This window comes from Typopeltis vanoorti, chromosome 6 (assembly GCF_054136105.1).
Source record: "Typopeltis vanoorti isolate ZY-2024b chromosome 6, IOZ_Tvanoo_1.0, whole genome shotgun sequence".
NCBI lineage: Eukaryota > Metazoa > Arthropoda > Arachnida > Uropygi > Thelyphonidae > Typopeltis > Typopeltis vanoorti.
In genome coordinates, this window is record NC_143554.1 from 60624681 (window position 1) to 60643157 (window position 18477).

The 18477-nt window shown below is 38.5% G+C and overlaps 1 non-coding gene and 1 pseudogene across 1 annotated transcript; both read right to left on the reverse strand.

Moving 5' to 3' along the window:
* Positions 1-10955: 10955 nt before the first annotated feature.
* LOC150105485 (small nucleolar RNA U3) lies at positions 10956-11160 on the reverse strand (annotated as a pseudogene).
* Positions 11161-11258: 98 nt separating this feature from the next.
* Positions 11259-11474, reverse strand: LOC150105486 (small nucleolar RNA U3). The gene has a single exon (XR_016548505.1). It is a non-coding gene; the product is annotated as a small nucleolar RNA U3 (small nucleolar RNA).
* Between the last annotated feature and the right edge of the window lie 7003 nt (positions 11475-18477).

Consider the following 18477-nt stretch of genomic DNA (forward strand, 5'->3'; position numbering starts at 1 on the left):
TAAGCAAACTGCATTCTTTAGTGCTAAGTCAGATGATATTATTATAATGATGGGCGACCTAAATGCAAAAGTGAGTTCAGAAATCAAGCGCTTGGAATTAGAAATGAAAGTTGTGAAAGACTGATCCAGTTCTGTGAAACAATGACTTAATATCCTCCCAGAAGACTATATACATGGAAAAGTCTATATACATGGAAATGGAGACATCTATAGAAATTAAATTGACTATACAATAATAAACAAAAGATTCTGAAATGCGATAAACACATATCCTGAAGTAGACATAGGATCTGACCATAACCCAGTGATTGCAAAAATCAAAATAAGACTCAAGATACCAAACTTACCATTTATAAGAAAAAAACGTTTAACTCAGACTCATTTAACAACAAAAAGTTAAAGACTGCTTTATAAAGGAATTTACAAAGTCCCTTAACAAGTTTAACACCACAACTCACACAGAAAATAGAAGAACAAGTCATGAAATTAACATGAACTGGCAAACATGCAAAAATAGTATTAAAAGCAGCTAAAAATATGCCTCCACAATTAAAAAGGAAAAAGAATAAACCTTGAATAAATGAAAAAAAACTTAAAATTGATGGAACAAAGAAAACAGTTAAAGAAGCTGAATATTATTATTCAGGCCTCCATGGAGTTAAGAGAATCATCTTGGGAGGTCCTTCCTAGAAACAAAGTCTATCATACCACTCCTTGAACTCATTGACCATTCTTGCTCTCACCACTCTATCAGGCAATGCATTCCACGGTTCCACCACCTCCATGCAAAGAAAATACTCCTCACCCTCTTGCTCACAGCTTTCTTTCATACTTTTCAGGAATGGTCCCTTGTCATGGCTCCTTCCCAATGCTCCACTAAGTGAAATAACTCCCATGTGTCCACCCTGTAACTACCTCTCAACAGTTTAAAAGTCTTGATCATATCTCTCCTCCTATCCACCAAACTCTGCAGTCCACATTCCCTCAGCCAATCCTCATAATTAACATTGTACAGTCCTGAAACCATATTTGTTATCCACCTCTGCACTCTTTCCACAGTTAATTTATCCCCTTCAAATCCTGCAGCCAAATTTGAGAACAATAGTCTAATTGATAATTGACATTTATGTCTTTAGGGATGAAGCAAGATGCTTTTCATATTCCCCGCTATCTGTTGTGGTTACAGTGAAGGTAAAATTTATGAGCAGATTGCTCGCTCTGAATGGGCATGGAGATTATGCATCACTAAAGGAGGCTAATATAGCTTTCGGTCTTCTATATTTGAATATGTCCGTTGCCTCGTATGCTGCAGCTTGCCGAACCAAATCGTTAGGGTGTGTGGACATCTTTAGGAAAAACTTGGATGCTAAGGATTGTAGAAAAGAGAAAATATAAGGAATATTTGTATCTCTATGAAGTTGACTGTTTCTAACATACCACGGGGCGTTCAGAATCATTCTCAAGCACTTGTTCTGCACTCGCTGTATTTTGATAATGTTAGCATTAGAGGTGTGGCTCCAGACTGGAGAGACATAGGTGATTATAGGACGAATTGTCATCTGGTATAGTTGCAATTTGATTCTCCTGCTGAGCTTGCTATTTCTATTAATTAGCGGACAGATCTGAGCTATGGCTTTAGATGCCTTTGTGCACACAGACTTAGTGTGCTGATTGAAAGATAGCTTTTTGTCGAGAATTATACCCAGGTAATTTGTTTCTGTCTGCCAGGGAATTTTAGTATTGAATAGTAACACATCCCCTACAGGAGACATTGGCCTTTTTGAGAAAAAAATGGCTGAGCTTTTCTGGGGGGTTGACTTCCAGTCTCCACTTAGAAAACCAACCCTCCAGCTTTAGAATGTTTTCTTGAGGCTTTCTAGTAATGAAATGGGGTCTGAGAGATCTGGTTAGTATTGCCATATCGTCCGCATACAGGGCCAAAATGGAAGTCATCGGATTGTGTGGGATGTCTGACATGTATATAGAGAACAGCAATGGAGCCAGTAGAGATCCCTGCGGCACTCCAGCAAAGATGTGGCGCTGGGAGGATGTAGAACCGTTGATTTTTACTTGCATTGATCTATTCTGAAGATATGAATGGATTAAATGAACCATTTTTAGTGAGGTACCGGCTGAGATAAGTTTGTGCAGAAGTCCAAAATGCCAGATTTTGTCAAATGCTTTGGATAAGTCTAGGAAAACAGCGCCTGTGCACTGGTGCCAGTTGTAGCTGGTGGTGATGTATTCGACAATTCTGTGGATTTGCTGGGTAGTACTATGATATTGCCTAAAACCAAACTGTTCTTTAGGGAGGATGTTTAGGTCATTTACTGAGGTTTGGAGTCGTGAGAGGATGACCTTCTCTGCAACCATACCCAGATTTGAGATGAGACTGATTGGACGATAATTTTGCAGTAGGTGTGGGTGTTTGCCTGGCTTATGTATAGGAATTAAGTCAGCCAGTTTCCAGGTGGAAGGAAAATAGTGAAATCTTAAAATTGCATTTATTATACTGGTCAGGTGCACTACTGCTTTTTGGGGCAGAAGTTTAATCACCAGATTAGTAATGCTGTCTGGCCCAGGAGCTTTTTTTATTCTTTAATTTTTTAATAATGTCATATATCTCAGCAGGTGATGATGGTGCAATATAGTCAGTGCTGGTGATAGGAAGTTTGAGTGAGTGTCTGACCTTGCTGTGAATCTTATATATGTGGTCAAAGTCAAGGTTTTCATACGAAGACCTGCATTGCTCCTCTAAGTTGTATGCTATAACTTCTGCTTTGTCTACATCTGTGTGAGCAAGGCCCTGGTCAGAGAATATTGGGGGAAGGGATCTGTCTTTGTTTTTGATATTTTTCAGTAGTCCCCAGATGGAGTGATCAGTAGGTGAAATGGAGGATAACTTTTCATCCCATACTTGGTCTCTATGAGCTTTGAGTGCATCTCTTACTGCCCCATTTAATCTGTTTAGATTTATTTTATCTTGTGGTGCACACGTGTTACAGAATCTTTTCCTAGTTCTGGTTTTGTCTCTGATCAAGTTCATGATGTCTTCAGGCAAACGATCTGGCTTGCGGGCAGATTTGTAGGAGGAAGCTACCTTTATAGCAGAATTAATTTGTTGTGTGAGATTTGTAACTGCAGTTTCTACTTCTTCTTTTGTGCGTATGTGAGGGTGAGGAACAGGTCCAATATAATCCTTGAGTGCTGCTAACAGTCTTTCCCATGCAATGTAGGGATGAGAAGGAGGACACAGGTATTCTTGATTTCCCAGCTGTAGTAGAATTGGATTGTGATCGGATGATAGTTCATCCATAGATATGATGCTGTATTGAAGTTTAATATCCTGCAGGATAGCTATATCCAGGATGTCAGCAGTGCCAAACGTACTGAGATGAGTTGGTTCGGTGGGGCCTGCCACAACAGCATTGCTTGATCCTAAGTAATTGGAAAGGATGCAACCATACTTGTTTGTGGTTGTACAATTCTATGCAGGATGCTTGGAATTCAGATCCCCGGCAATAATAGTGGGCTCTCTGATGCATAAGATGGCATTTAGATCAGAGTGAAGTAGAGATTTTTGGGGAGGGTTGTAAGCTGAGTAGATTTTCAGTTTGCCAGTGGAGCTGGTGACTACTTCCACTCCTGTGATCTCAAGGTTAGTGGTTGAAGGATTGCTCACAGCGTGGTGCTTAATGTAGTTTTTAATGAAGATGGCAGTGCCACCACCTCTGTAGAGTAGTCTGTCATTTTTGTATAGGTGATAGCCCCTTATTGTAGGATTGTCTGAGGGTCTTAAATGAGTTTCACTGATTAAAATGACATCTGGTTGATACCTATATGTGAAGTCTTGGAGTTCCAGAATTTTGTTTTTGAGGCCATTTTCATTCCAAGCAACTATCTGAAGAGATGCTGGAATGAGTTTGTTACTATTCATTTATGAGAGCTGTGAGGATGACCTGCGTTTCATGAAGAAATCTTTTACTGGAGGTTTCAGTAGAGTTTGATAGGCTGAAATTTTGTAGCATGTTTGCTAGTGAGGCCATAATAACAGCTGTTGGGTTTTTAGGTGCTGTTGGTTGATTTTGTTCTGGAATTGGTCTAATTGTACGGGTCACATCGGCATAACTTCTTGTTTACTTTTGGGTGTCTCTATTATTGGAGGTCTCCGACTGTGGCCGCTGAGTCTCTGGTTTTGATGCCTGGGCCTCTGGTGTTCTTGTACTGTAGGAGGAGGGCTGATTGATTGCCTCCATCCTTCTGTTTCTTTGGGTGCTGAGTACATCCTTTGTAGTTCGCAGGATGAGGGCCACTGCAGTTGGCACATTTGGTCGAGGTGGTCCTCGGCTTTGTGCAGGTATTGGTTGGGTGGCTGTCTCCACATTTTAAACATCTATATTCTGCTCTGCATAGATTCTGGGCATGGCCAAACTTCTGGCACCTGTGGCACTGCCCAGAAGATGATCTTTTACGGAGTGGTTCCGTTGTGACGATGAGACCACAGATTGTTTTTAAGTTGTAGATATCCTTGTATATTTTATGAATCTCAACAAGGACTAATGGCATGGGAGTCTTGTCTGCTTTGTACATTCTGCTGACCTTGACTGGAGGCAGATCCTGAGAATTTAGGTCAGCAGCTATTTCTGCTGTGTCAATGTCTTCACAGACACCACAAAGGACTACTTTTAAGTTTTTTTCGGAGCTGAGTGCAAAGGTATGATCTGGATGCCTCTGTCATCCAGTTTGGTCAACCTTCTATAGTCTGTCACTGTTACTGGCTGGATCTTTATGCCTTCATCCATGTTTTTGGCCTTAATGAAGCCAATATGCAAATTGGACATTGTGGATCTTAAAGCTGCCGACTTATGCTTTTCTCTAAGGATGATCGGAGGCACCTTTTCTTTGGGAGAAATAGCGGCATTCAAACCCTGAGAATCCTGTTCCATTTCAATATTGTCATTGTGCGGTTCATCTGTTGTTCTTCGCTTTTTGCGTGTGCGCACTTCTACAAGGTCTGAAGGAGTAGAAAGCACCGATTCTAAATGATCTTCAGTGACAACGTCTGAGACACATTCGGGGGGAAAGTGTCATACAATTTTACTTTTCCCAGCCAATCATCACTCAGCAGCTTTCCTAGTCTGAGGAATTCCAGGTATACTTCCTCGAATTTGGTCTCATTCAGAAGTTTTGCCATTTCAATAATTTAAAATGTATTAAGACACAGATGGAGAAAGAGTAGAGATTTCTCAGGTGTCCCGAGCAGGTAAAGATAATCCTGTGGAATTTTGAGGGTCCACTAGCAAATCCCATAGACACTTTTAGGTGTCTACCAGCAATAGAATGTCACTATAAGAAACAAACAAAGGCGATACTAGCGGCTGTAGGCGTAGCATATCGCCCTTGTAATTACAAATGACTTACCTGGATAAAGCACTATGGAAAATAAAGTGACTGTTTATGGTAGCAAGCAATTAACTACTATTACTAATGAATAAGCTTAAATATAAATCGCTAAAAACATATCGATCAAATTCACAATTCATCATCAATAATACACGACACGAAACACTAACACACGAGCTGCTATCTTTTCCAATAGTCTAAATGTGGTCTGATCAGGCTCTTATACAATGATAATTCTTCCATCTCTCCTCAGTACTGCAGCAATCCTCTGGGTTACCTTCACCACCTTTGCAATGTCCCCTGAATTTCAGTTTTCTATCAATCATTATCCCCAGATCTCTTGTATCCCCCCCCCACTTCCTCCAATCAAGTATGCAGCCTCCCATCGATATATTCCAAACTTCAAGACTTTACATTTTGCTGCATTAAACCGATAGCCCCATTCATTTGCCCATCTGTACTATTACTAATAACCCATCCCAGCTTCACATCATCTACAAACAACTGCATATCCCCTTGCAATCCATTGACAATGTCATTGATATAAAGGTTAAACAATACAGGTCCCAGTATTGAGCCCTGCAGAACCCCACTTGTAACTTTCTGCTTCCTTGATATTGCCCCACCATACACAACTCTCTGATACCTATCAAACAGCCAATCCTGATTCCAATTGACTAACCCTGATATCTAAACCCATGTGCTGTAACTTAAATATCAGTTTATCATGTGGCACCCTGTCAAATGCCTTTTGCAGAATCCAAAAAAATGGCAGTGTATGGCTTTCCCTCATCAACTGCTCTTGTCACTTTATTATAAAAGGCAATCATATTACTTAAGCAAGAAGCACCCTTAACAAATCTATGTTGATTCTCACAGATAACATCACCCTCATCTGCCCAATGCTGTATATAGTCCCTCACTAATTTCTCCAAGACCTTAACAACTACTGATGATACACAAACTGGCCTATAATTAGACAATTCCAGTCTGCTACCACCTTTATGCCATGGCACTAAATTACCTTCCTTCCATTCCTTGTGTACCTTTCCCATAGCCAGGCTTTCATTGAAAAGCCAGGTTAAAGGAGCTGTCAGTTCTTTAGAACATTCTCTCAGAATCCGTAGTAAAATACCGTCCAGTCCCACTGCTTTACTGACATCCAGAGTACTCATTATTTGGAACACACTCTCCTCTTGCACCTCGACCCTGCCATACCCCTCTAGTATTGAAACCTTCTTCTCCAGTATGAAATACTCCAATAAAGTGTTTATTGAACTACTCCACTATGTCCTCTGCATCAGTTACTTTATTCCCATTTTTATCCCACAATGTCATTCTTCCACAATCATTTCTCCTCCTACTGGCCACATAACTAAAATATTCCCTAGGATTTTCTTTGGATCTTAGTGCCAATCTCTTCTCATATTCCAGTTTTACCTTCCTGGCCTGAGTCTTATAATCTTCATGCATCTGCTCTCCACCCCCTCTCCTTATATCTCTTCCATAATTTCTTTTTCACCTGTAGTTCCTGTTTGATAACAGTAAAGTTATCCAAGATGCCAGGTTAATTTCAGAAGAGCAAATGATGGTTGCTTACTCTCCTATTGAAGGCACAGAGCCTGAAAATAGGAAAGGGAATGCTGTCATCTCCTCATTTGTAGCTGCCTACGGTAGGATAAAGTTATATGAGGTCATGGAACCTTTGCAAAGACAGCTTTTATACACAGATACTGATTCTGTCATTTTCAGTGAAAAACCGGGCGAATACTCACCGTCCACTGAAAATGACAGGAGATCTAGGCGACGAACTCGACAGTGACTTTATAGTTGAGTTTGTTACCACAGGCCCCAAATCTTATTCCTACAGAACGCAGGGGGGGGTAAGATTGTGACCAAATGCAAAGGCATTACTTTAAATTCTCGCATGGCCACAGAGATTAATCTGGAATCTATGATAGCAGCAGTAAGGGGTGAGCCACAAAACATCCAAATTCCTGTACCATTTTCTGTCCATAGGGACAAATGGAGCTGTCAACTCAAAACAACCTCCGTAACAAAAAGATTTGGATAAACTTTTGCGAAGTGCATAGTGTCAATAGACACATGCACTTTCCCCTATGGGTATTTTAAAGGATAATTCCTTACACACATACCCATAAGCAAAAGATGCCATCCATGGGACAGAAAACTAAACAACATTCTACCTGATAGGTAAAAATCCATGCTTGTTTCCCAACACGATAATTTGCAGTGTCGCCCTTCTCTTGTGCAGTTTCACATCACTGTTATTCCACAATAGCTTTTTTTTTCCTTAGAATTTAAAAAGAAAAAAATTCGTTTTGGTATGATTATATAGTGACTGTGAGAAAAAAAAATCTTGATGGGGAGATTTTTTGATATTAAAACAAGTATCTATCTGTTTTTACATGGTCTGTGATTATATAAGAATAATCTGTCTAATTATGTTATCATTTTCGCTATGTTCATACATCCATTTACATGCATTATTTCGGGAGCCACTCAGAGTCAGGAAAAACAACATTCGTGTTGTCTCTCATAGAACATTGTAATCAACTAATCAAACAACCACCGGAGCGAATCGTTTACTGTTACAGTGAAAATCCGGATAAATTTAAAAAATTTATCAACATAGAATTCGTGAATGGTTTGAAGTTACCTGAATTTGATTCAAATGTGAGAAATTTACTCATAATCGATGATTTGGTTCACAAGGCTAAGGACAGCATGGAAATAGCTGATGTTTTCATGAAAGGTTCACATCACCGTAACCTCAGTGTCATTCTACTGACACAAAATTTATTCTGTAAAGGTACACATTTTCGGACAATTTTTCTCAATAGCCACTTATGTTATTGCTTTTAAAAATCCCCGAGCCTTTTTACAGTTTTCTCATTTAGCTTCTCAAATATTTCCAGGACAAACGAACGTATTAGTTCAGATTTATAAAGATGCAACACAGGAACCCCACTCATATTTAATTTTAGACTTTAGACAGGAAACACCTGATATTTTACGCTTAAGGTCACGGATTTTGCCAGGAGAAGAACCCAACACAGTGTTTATACCTGAATGGCTGATAGACTCAAACGCTATGAATATCTCATCAAGTACTTATCACATTCCTCTCCCAAACAAGCAAATGATACTTTAAAACACTGCACTTCCAGCCAAATCACCACACTCTGTGAAATCTGTAAAAATGTTTTATCTGGAAATATTCCACTAAAACATAACCAGAAGTCACGCCTACGAAGGGGGGAAAAATTATAAGAGCACTAAGTAACAAATCGCTTCCCTTCATTACTAGAAGAAAACTAGTTTTACAGCACGGGGAAGCACTGTTCCCATTATTAGGCAGTATCATTGTTCCTTTATTGAGTTCATTTATTAGGAAATGAATCATATGTTTAAAAAATTTACGCTCCTCCAATCACCAGAGGAGCGTGAATTGTACACACTAGATGATGAAATGAGTGCCATTTTAAAAATGAGAAATCAAATCTAGTAAGATTTTGATTTCTGAAAAAGTAAAAGCATATTTAGTTGTTTTGCAGAAGTATTTAGGTTTGAAAAACGAATTGGCTCACACAGGAGAGCAACAGGAACACAGACTGTTACATCCAGAACCATTCCCCTCAACCATCAACATCAGCCAGTCCCAGTGAGGAAAATGCTTCCAGTCCACTCCCTGCCCTCAGGAGAGCTCGAAGAACGAGTACTAAGTTCGTCTTTTTATCTCCCAGAAAGCTGCGTGGAAATAAGAAACTGGTGTGGAAAAAATGGTAAGTGAAAAAAACTATTTTTTTAAATTATTTTTTATTTTCAGTAAATGATCTGTAACAGAATAAGTTACTACAATATCATTTAACCACAAATCCTTAGAATAACATTTGCTAATAATATTTTGCATAGAAAGACCACGACATCTCAATATTGAAAAATATACACAGTGCGAACCACACGGAACAGAATCATTAGCTTGTACAGGTACACTATTATAATATCATAATATTAGTGTTGATATTCAGAAAGTTAACAATATCGCTTTCGGGTGGACGACCGAAGCTATCGAAAAAATCTCCGTTTTCGTCTTTGATATAGAAAGCTTGGCAATGTTGTCCTGGCAACCAAGTCGGATATGTAGAAAGTATTTTTAACTTGGGTATAATTATGTTAAAGATACCAAGCAATTTTAAACCTGGTTTTACTCCATTTTTTTTTCCCAAGCAAGCAAACAGACAAAATGTCAAGTTTGCGCCTGCAACTATTAGCTGCCATCAAGTCCCTGTATGAATGTCCAGAGTTTTGTGTCAGGGTAAACAGCACAAAGTCTGAACCTTTCACAGTCAGTAGTTTTATGACGTTAATTTGAGCACACCCGTCTCCCCCCCCCCCCCACTCGTTTTTTTTAAGTTACAACTACATTGTATTGACAAATGTATGTGGATGCCTAGTTCTGGTCAGAAAATGGTTTCAATTACATTTGTAGTACCGAGTGGGACCACCTTTGACCTGAATATCTGTGTATAATATATAATATATTTTATTTAAAGTAAAGAGCCAATAGGCTTCATTTCGGCGATGTAAAACATTATTTAAATTAAGGGGATATTAAATCCTACATTGTTTTAAAGAAACTCAAAGATCAGAATCAAAGAGTTTCATGCCGAATATAGTAAATTATAAAAGTATCAGCGGATACAAGCGTAAGCCAAAGCACGTAGCTCAAGTACGTAGTACAAACTAGGGCAACTCGTAGCAAAGGTGGGTAAAGCTCTTATCGCTATTCTTAGTATTTTCCATAATGTAAAACTGCCCCTTTATACTCTTACTTCGCTTCCCTCGTTCTTTCCCCCTCCTTCCAAATACTGACAGGTGTATCCTTCCCCCACTTACTGTCTATCGTTTGCCTCCACCACATCCCTCCCCCTTTTCTCTGCAGTATCCCCACTTGCTCTTATCCAACATTCCGTAGTTCAAATATCTTCACTATCCGTTACCTCTCTGTGTTACTGTTTGTCAAGGCATCAGAAGATTCACCGAAAACAATACATCGAAAGACAATTCATCAAAAAATAATTAATCGAAAGGCAAATTCCAAAATACCAGATAATAAGAGGCTTAATAAATTCTGTGCTTAAACCCTAAGCACAGAATTTATTAAGAAACAGACTTAAAAGTTGATAGCAGTTTTCTCTGCTATATGGAAGCGAAATTTGGTTAAAGAAACAAAGGGATAAGCAAAGATTTCTAGCAGCTGAATTGAAATTTATGAGGAAAACAGCAAAATCTACTGTTGCTCCAGAAAACAAATGATGAAAAAAACGAAGCGAGTAATAAAGAAAATAAAATAATAGAAACACGATTGTATAGATAGATGCAGATGAAAGAGACCATCTAAACGGGTTCTTTGTAAACTTGAAAAAGAAGAGACTTGTCGATGGCTTTTAAAGCTAACGCTGAATTCTACGAAGCGTTTACCAACGTTATGGCTCACATCTTAACTCAACTTTTGATTAATTAAAGAAACCACTCAGAACGAGTTTCCTCCTCCGCTCCTTTAAAAAGGAAGAGCAGAACGGTCATCCATGGCAAGACTCACCGCCACAAGGCAGCGAATCGAGCCCTCGTCGCCCTCACGAGGAAACCCCACAGTTCCTCATCACAAATTTATCAACATTTTAGTCAAACGTCTAAAGCCGTTAACACAAAAGTATCTTGCGATATACACGTACCTGGGACGCACAAATCATTTGTTCAAAAAAATATCCCGAATCCCGAAGCCAAGGAAATAATGTGAACTCTATTTTTAGATTAATTAATTAAAAAAAACCACTCAGAACGAGTTTCCTCCCTCCGCTCCCCCTAAAAAGGGAGAGCAGAACGGTCATCCACGGCAAGACTCACCGCCAAAAGGCAGCGAATCCAGCCCTCGTCGCGCTCAGGAGGAAACCCCACAGCTCCTCATCGTGGTTGAGTTTGCTGCGAGTTTTAGGGTCCGAACTCGCTAACCATACTACAGAAATGATCCTGTGAAGTATGATCTTAACTACTAAACACTTTGGCCTGATTATTCTATGATATTTATATAATGTAAATTATGGTGTATAAATAATTAACATAAATATTTTCACATTCTCTTTAAAATGTTAAATTTTAAATTTAATTATAATTAAAGATTTTATTACATTATTGTTCTATATTTAACATTAAATATTTTAACCTTTTAAATTAAAAATTTAGATTATAAATACGTTGAATATATGTTGAAAAGCACGCTTTCAAAGTGTTGGGTGGCGCCATCTACTGGTCTTTTACTGCATCAATGTTATTGGAAAGAGACGAAGGTTTTGTTTTTGTCTTTCGTCTTACCTGCTAGAATTGTAATTAGACGGTAGTTATAGTAGTTACAATACGACGTTCATAGTCGTGTGGTGCTTAGTTTTCATTTTCGTATTCTTCTGTTTGCATTCAGCTATAATAGTTATGCCATTTCTATTTCTTGCTTGCTGTGCACTTATTATCGTAGAAAAGCGACCGATTTTGTATTTCTCTTCGTTTCTGTCCGTCGTCGGTATTTCTGCTTGCGATTAGCAACTGCAAATGAAATCGCGTTTCATTTGATTTCCGTAAGAAACCGAATCAAATTCGTTTCTCTTCGTGCAGAGTGAAGCACATGCGACTGCTAAAAATGAAGTCGGTTTGGACGAATATTCGGGAAACGAACGAAGCTTCGCGTTCAGCAGTGCTTTCTTAGGCCTAACTGCTGACCTTCCGCTGAACATGACACGGGAGTTGGAAGCGACTATTGGCAAAACACAGCCCACTTGCGTCTTCGCTTCATCGTCATTGTTCAGGGAGCTTACTTGATAAATAAAAGGAAACCGAAACTTTTTCGTTTCTTTGAGATTTCTTCGTTCGTACCGTTCGGTGTACACGAAATTCTTCAGACAATACGAGTACCACTCGTTGGTTATTATTACGATGACGTTAATTATTATTATTATTATTACGCAACGCTTCCAAAGAGTCCAATAACGCAAACGAAATGCGGGATCAGCTAGTCTTGCATCAATTGCAGGCGCAAACTTGACATTTTGTCTGTTTGCTTACTTGGGAAAAAAAAAAATGGAGTAAAACCAGGTTTAAAATTGGTTGGTATCTTTAACACAAGTCGGATATGTGTTCACGACGAACATCGACTATCGTTGTCTGATCGGATGTTGTGGCAATTCATCATGAGCACAAACTCCTAAACCCACTTTTCTTGTGGTGGGTTCTAACTCTAGTATGCTTACTAATTATTCATAGTCCAGTAACACAGAACGATCCTTCGTTATGGATAACGTACACTCAAATTCTGCATTAAGAACCGCAGTGATGTTTTCAGGAAGTGGTTGAGCAAATTTAACTTCGAGGCGCACACTTCCTCTTCTTAACAGACTGACATGGGGGGGCAGCCGCATTTTGATCTGGTGTTAAGTAAAATCCATAGAGAACGTTTCCCTTTACATATTCCTCATAAGAAATGTCATTACCACAGTCTCTGTTCCATTTGCCTAGCGATGTGAACGACATGTAACATCTGCTGTAATGCCTTTGAAGTTCGGAGTCAAAAGTTGCGAGGGATACTGAATACCGTCAGCTGTCACTACAAGAAAATTCAGATTGAAATGATGAAAATTAAATGCATTTCTGTTAAAAGTGGCATTAAATCCATCACTAGCAACCAGTCCAATAATTAATCTAGACGATATTTCACCTAGATACAGATTGTTTCGTGTGGCATCTGACATACCCTTGGGAATCGAAAAATAAGACACTTGCACTCGATTGATGGGATATACCATGTTTGACTTGTCTAATACAGACAGGTGAGCCAGTTGAATCTTTGGGTTTATTTTGACTTTGCGGACAAAAAGTGTGGCTTTTCAATTTGCACTTTAGCCTTAGCATCAGCAATCAGTAAACAAAATTCGGGAGAACTGCGAACCATACGAACACGAACAGTAACGTTGTTGATAAAGTATCGGTCTTGATGCATGATGTCAGCGTGTATTCGCCCAAGCATCTCGACACTTTTCGATTGGTTAATTCGAGCTTGTCGTCTACGCATCCCGCATTCACTTTTGGTAAACATATCACCAACATTAGCCACATCATCTTTAACAAATAGTTCATTTGTCAGTTGACTGTTTTTAGCATCTCTTTCATAATTTAGTTTATCTTGGATAATCTAGTCATAATCTAGTTTATCTTGGAGAAAAAAGTCAATTTGACTGAACAAGGAATGGAAAAATTTGTTCACGACACCAACTGAAGAATCTTCGATAGGTTTACCATCATTGTCAGTGATGCGCACACGAACGCGTAGGTACGATTTTCCCAAATCCAAGTATAATGCAAAATTCCACAGGACCTCCACTGTCAGTACTGGATATTGGTTGGTAGGTGACATACATAAGAACTTCTTTCCACACACATGTTGACACGAGGGTGGGAAAAAAGATCTAACTCTGACATCATATCCTCAGCAAAAGATGTCATCTCGCTTGCGCTTTTTAGTATTCGTTTTTTTCTTCTTGCTTCCTTGACCTTTCTGAAGTAATCGGCTCTGAGCCTTTTCAGCAATGGTTTTCCCAGCTTCTGATGCTCTGTTCATAAAGGCTCGACGTACAGATACCCCTTCCAATACATCTACTATCATATGCTGACCGGCTTTTAAGGCTTGACGACCGACAAATTGAGCTGCTGGTTTTAAAAGTGGACTTAGAAAGGAGAAGGCACTTCTGAAAATGCTACCTAATCCGTACCCACGCTGTATTGGGGGTCCCGTAAACATTTGAGCCCCACCTGCCTGCATTGTGTAATATCTGAGATAATCAGTCATCATTCACTTGTCGGAAGTGTAATTTAACTATTTTCTTGCCGCCACGAAAGTAGAATAACCCGCCGCTGTCAGAACGAATTTCAATGCTAATTGGCTGAAATGTTTGTTTTCGTAACGGATAATAATCAGGATGAGCAAAAACGAAGGAACAACTCGTAACAATGGTGCACATGTATCACCAACTATCTATTCTTGGATTAAATCAGAATAAACAAAATATGCGGCTACACCGCTCTTTATATCAACTGGATATTTCCCTGTGATTGTACCTTTCAGTTTACACCAATCTGATTAAAACCCAGTAGAAAGCCCAAATCCGAGGCCTCCTTGGGAAATAACAGGTTGTAATCTTTTGGGACCGTCAGAGAAATGGTGTTGTTTGGATTCTTTTTTCCAGTAATCACAGAACTCACATCAAACACTGCTTGAAGAAGTTCAGAGGGTGAAGTGTAACTGCCATGGGGAATCTTGTACACTTTGTAAAATCCTTCTTTAGACTTTTCGAAAACTTTATTTCCTGTGATGTTGTTGTTGTCGATATTGTTGACTCCTCCAACTCCACGTATCATATGAAACTTATCGTAACCGGAATCGATGTTATTAAATTAATCCGGAAGATGAATTTCGGCAAAAGCAACTTCCCATTTACCTTTTAAGTCTGATCTCGTGTGGTAATTCCACTTGAAATTTCGTTTGCGTGTTAGTAGGAAACATTTTCATACTGGCGTTACTGGGAAGGGTTAAGTAAAACATCTTCGCTACGAACCCAAGAATTATACGATGAGGGATAACCGAGCCACTTTACAAAATAATGAAGCTTTCCTTTCTGTTTGCGGTGTTTAAGTACTTGTTCGATTAGATACACGTCTTCCGGAAGTTCATTGGATATATCAGCCTTTTGCAGTTGAGGTTCATAGAAAGTTCCCTCCACTATCTCTCCGTCCCGACCGCGAACTCTATATAGTAAATGGCTATTAATAACCTGAGCAACAGTGAATAATTCTCGTGTCCAGTTACCCCAAAACCCTTTTCTAAATTTGTGGGTATCATCACTTAAAACCACACTATCACTACTTGAAATTTTGGTTTGGTAGTCTCCTCTTGGGTTCCATACAAATATTTCCAAACACGATCCTCGTTGTGAAGGTTAACTTCCGAAGGAGCCATACGAATAGTGCTGTGGTGTGAGGTTATAAGTATGTACAAGGGTCGGAAAACTTTCCTATAACTTTTACTTTTAGTATACGTCATCCATTTGTAGATCTTGTTTTCAATATTCTGATAAATCTTTCTGCAATGGGTGCTTTCATTTCGCTCCTGGTCGTGTAGAAATGAATATTATGGTTCTTAAACAATGCACGAACTTTCTGATTGCAAAACTCTTTCTTGATCAGTGTTTATATAACATGGCACTTTTTCTTTAAAAATAGACTCGGAAGCATTAACAACAGCGTCTGCTGATTTCTTCTTCAGTGTTCGAACCCACGCAAATCGGGAAAAACAATCAATGCATATAAGGAGGAAACACACACCCCATTCTCTTTTGCATGGGATGACATATCAGCCAAATCACATTGAAAAGTGTGTAAAAAAGCCGGGACTTTGATTTGATTGCATTTAAACTTTCTTCTAATGCGTTTATGTCTCACATAAGTAGGCTGTATTGCTAACCAACTTTTCACGGTTTCATGTGGCAAATTTGTATGTTTCTGTAAAGTTTTGATACTTCCAAAACTACTGTATCAGGATTATAGTAATCTACTAACTTTTCCATCACTAACAATAAGTTTTTTTTTTCTTTGCAGTTGAAAATCAAGAACCATCTCTAAAGTGGCAGATACTTGCTTTTATAGCAGTGCTGCTAATATTGGTGTATGTTGAAATTGGCATACTCATCTGGGAAGCAGTATCAAAATCAGGCAATCACACATGCCTCATCAAAGAAATGTTACGACAAAAAAAAAAAACATCACATGCATTGGTGATATCTGTAAATTCCTATTTCTGCATATTGCATCGAAATAATATCTGTGAAATAAATGCGTAAACTTAAAAGAAAAAACAGTCGTTGATGTGTTATGCATGTTTAAGTAAGATCATTTTTGAAATCACAGTGAATTCACACACGATTTGTTTATTTATTGAACTTTAAGATTTTAATTTTAGACAAATCAAAGTATTCGGATGAATTATGAAAAAAAAAATATGAATTTCAATTAGAATATGAATATAGAATCAAACAACCTCTGTAGCTCAGCAGAAGTGGCGTTTGCACTCCACGGCGCTTTCCCGCACAAAGAAAGGATTTGGTGGTTCAAATCTAGTCGCCAACTAGAGGAAATTTTTCTAAGCTTTTTTTCGACCGGTTCCCGAGTTAGTCGATCTCTGGCACGGGCTAGCGGGTTTTTTCTCCCAGAAACTCAAGAAAATCGACCGTCGAACCCACACTATTTTCAGACATTAAAAATATTGTGTTAGGGACCACGAGATGGCGCACTACCTTGCCGCCTTCTTCACTGCATACCGATAAATCAGTGATTGCCCTTAGCCAGCTATATCTGATTGGCTATCAGTGGAGATTGAACTGCCCACTCAGTCTCCAAAAAAAAGTTAGATAGGGTAAACGGCCCTGCCTATGTTGTTCCCTACAGGGAACAATATAGGCGTTAGCTGTTTTGTTTTTTTTTTTGACATTGAATAAAATACGGATGAGCTATGGGGGAAAAAAGTGTGTTTGAGGGACACCACCATATAATTAAATTATTCAGAAAACCTAAACGTTGCTACCACCTCTTCACTCTAAACTAAAATTCCCATACTCAATTATTTATTTATTGATTGATCTTTAAGATCTTAATTATAGACAAATCAAAATATTCGGATGAATTATGAATAAAATATGAATACAGAATAAAATATGGATGAGCTATGGGAAAAAAGTATGTTTGAGGGACACCAACGTATAATTAAATTATTCAGAATAGCCTAAACACTGCCGCCATCACCACTCTACTCTAAGAATTCCCACCCTTTAACAGGAAAGAAATACCCCAAAATGTATTGGAAAATTAGTACACCCATCTATAGACAACCAAAGACAAAACATGACAACAATGACGGATGTGTGTAACCCTGGGAAAATTCCAAGATATCTTATCTCAAAAACATCACCCACAATTCCATAGGCAAACCAAAACACCATGTGATATCAGAGAGAGACATGTTCCCCAGAAATTTCCAAACATATAACGTCACGATTGCTTATCTCTAAATATCACTCATAATGCTTTATGCGAACCCAACACATCAGGTGATGTCCCTGACAGAAGGGGGGGCAGCGCAATTCCAAACATTCCAAAATTTATCCTATTACTATCCATCACCCATAATGCCATACACACACCATTTACTTATCTACACCTCATAATAGGACACTGACGTCGCTTCCCCTTTCACCCTGCCCCTATTTGGTTCATAGTGTCCCAACAAATCACGACATGAATGCTTATCCACTAATATATCTCCCTTTTCGATTCAAAACAATAACGTCACTTATTTACAACTAACAAATTACGTCACTTATCTACATCTGATAATAACAAACATTCACGTCACGATTCCTTATCTTATCTTGATCTGGTCAGAAGTGTTCCACCAATCGCGACACGATTTCTTATCTACTAATATATCTTCCTTTCCATTCAAAACAATAACATCACTTATTTACAACTAACAAATGATCACTTATCTACATCTCATAACAACACCCACCCACGTCACGATTCCTTATTTTATCTTGATCTTGCCAGAAGTGCACCACCAATCACGACAGGAATCCTTATCTCTAATCATAATCATAAAGAGTATTAATACACTTAATGTATATGGTGTAGCATGTCGACAAATATAAAAGTACGCATTTAAATTAGTTATCAATGACAGAACTAATGCTACTATACTGTAGTTTCCTCAGGCCAACATCATTAAATTAACTTCTGGTAAGTTTCATTGACATATCCCATTATGATCACCAAAAATTTATAATATTATTCAGTATTAAAATGGATTATTGCATTATTAAATTGATTTTAATGATGTTGGTTTGAGGGAGAAAAAAAAAAAAAAAACGGTAGTAAGAAAAATATTTATGCATTGTAACT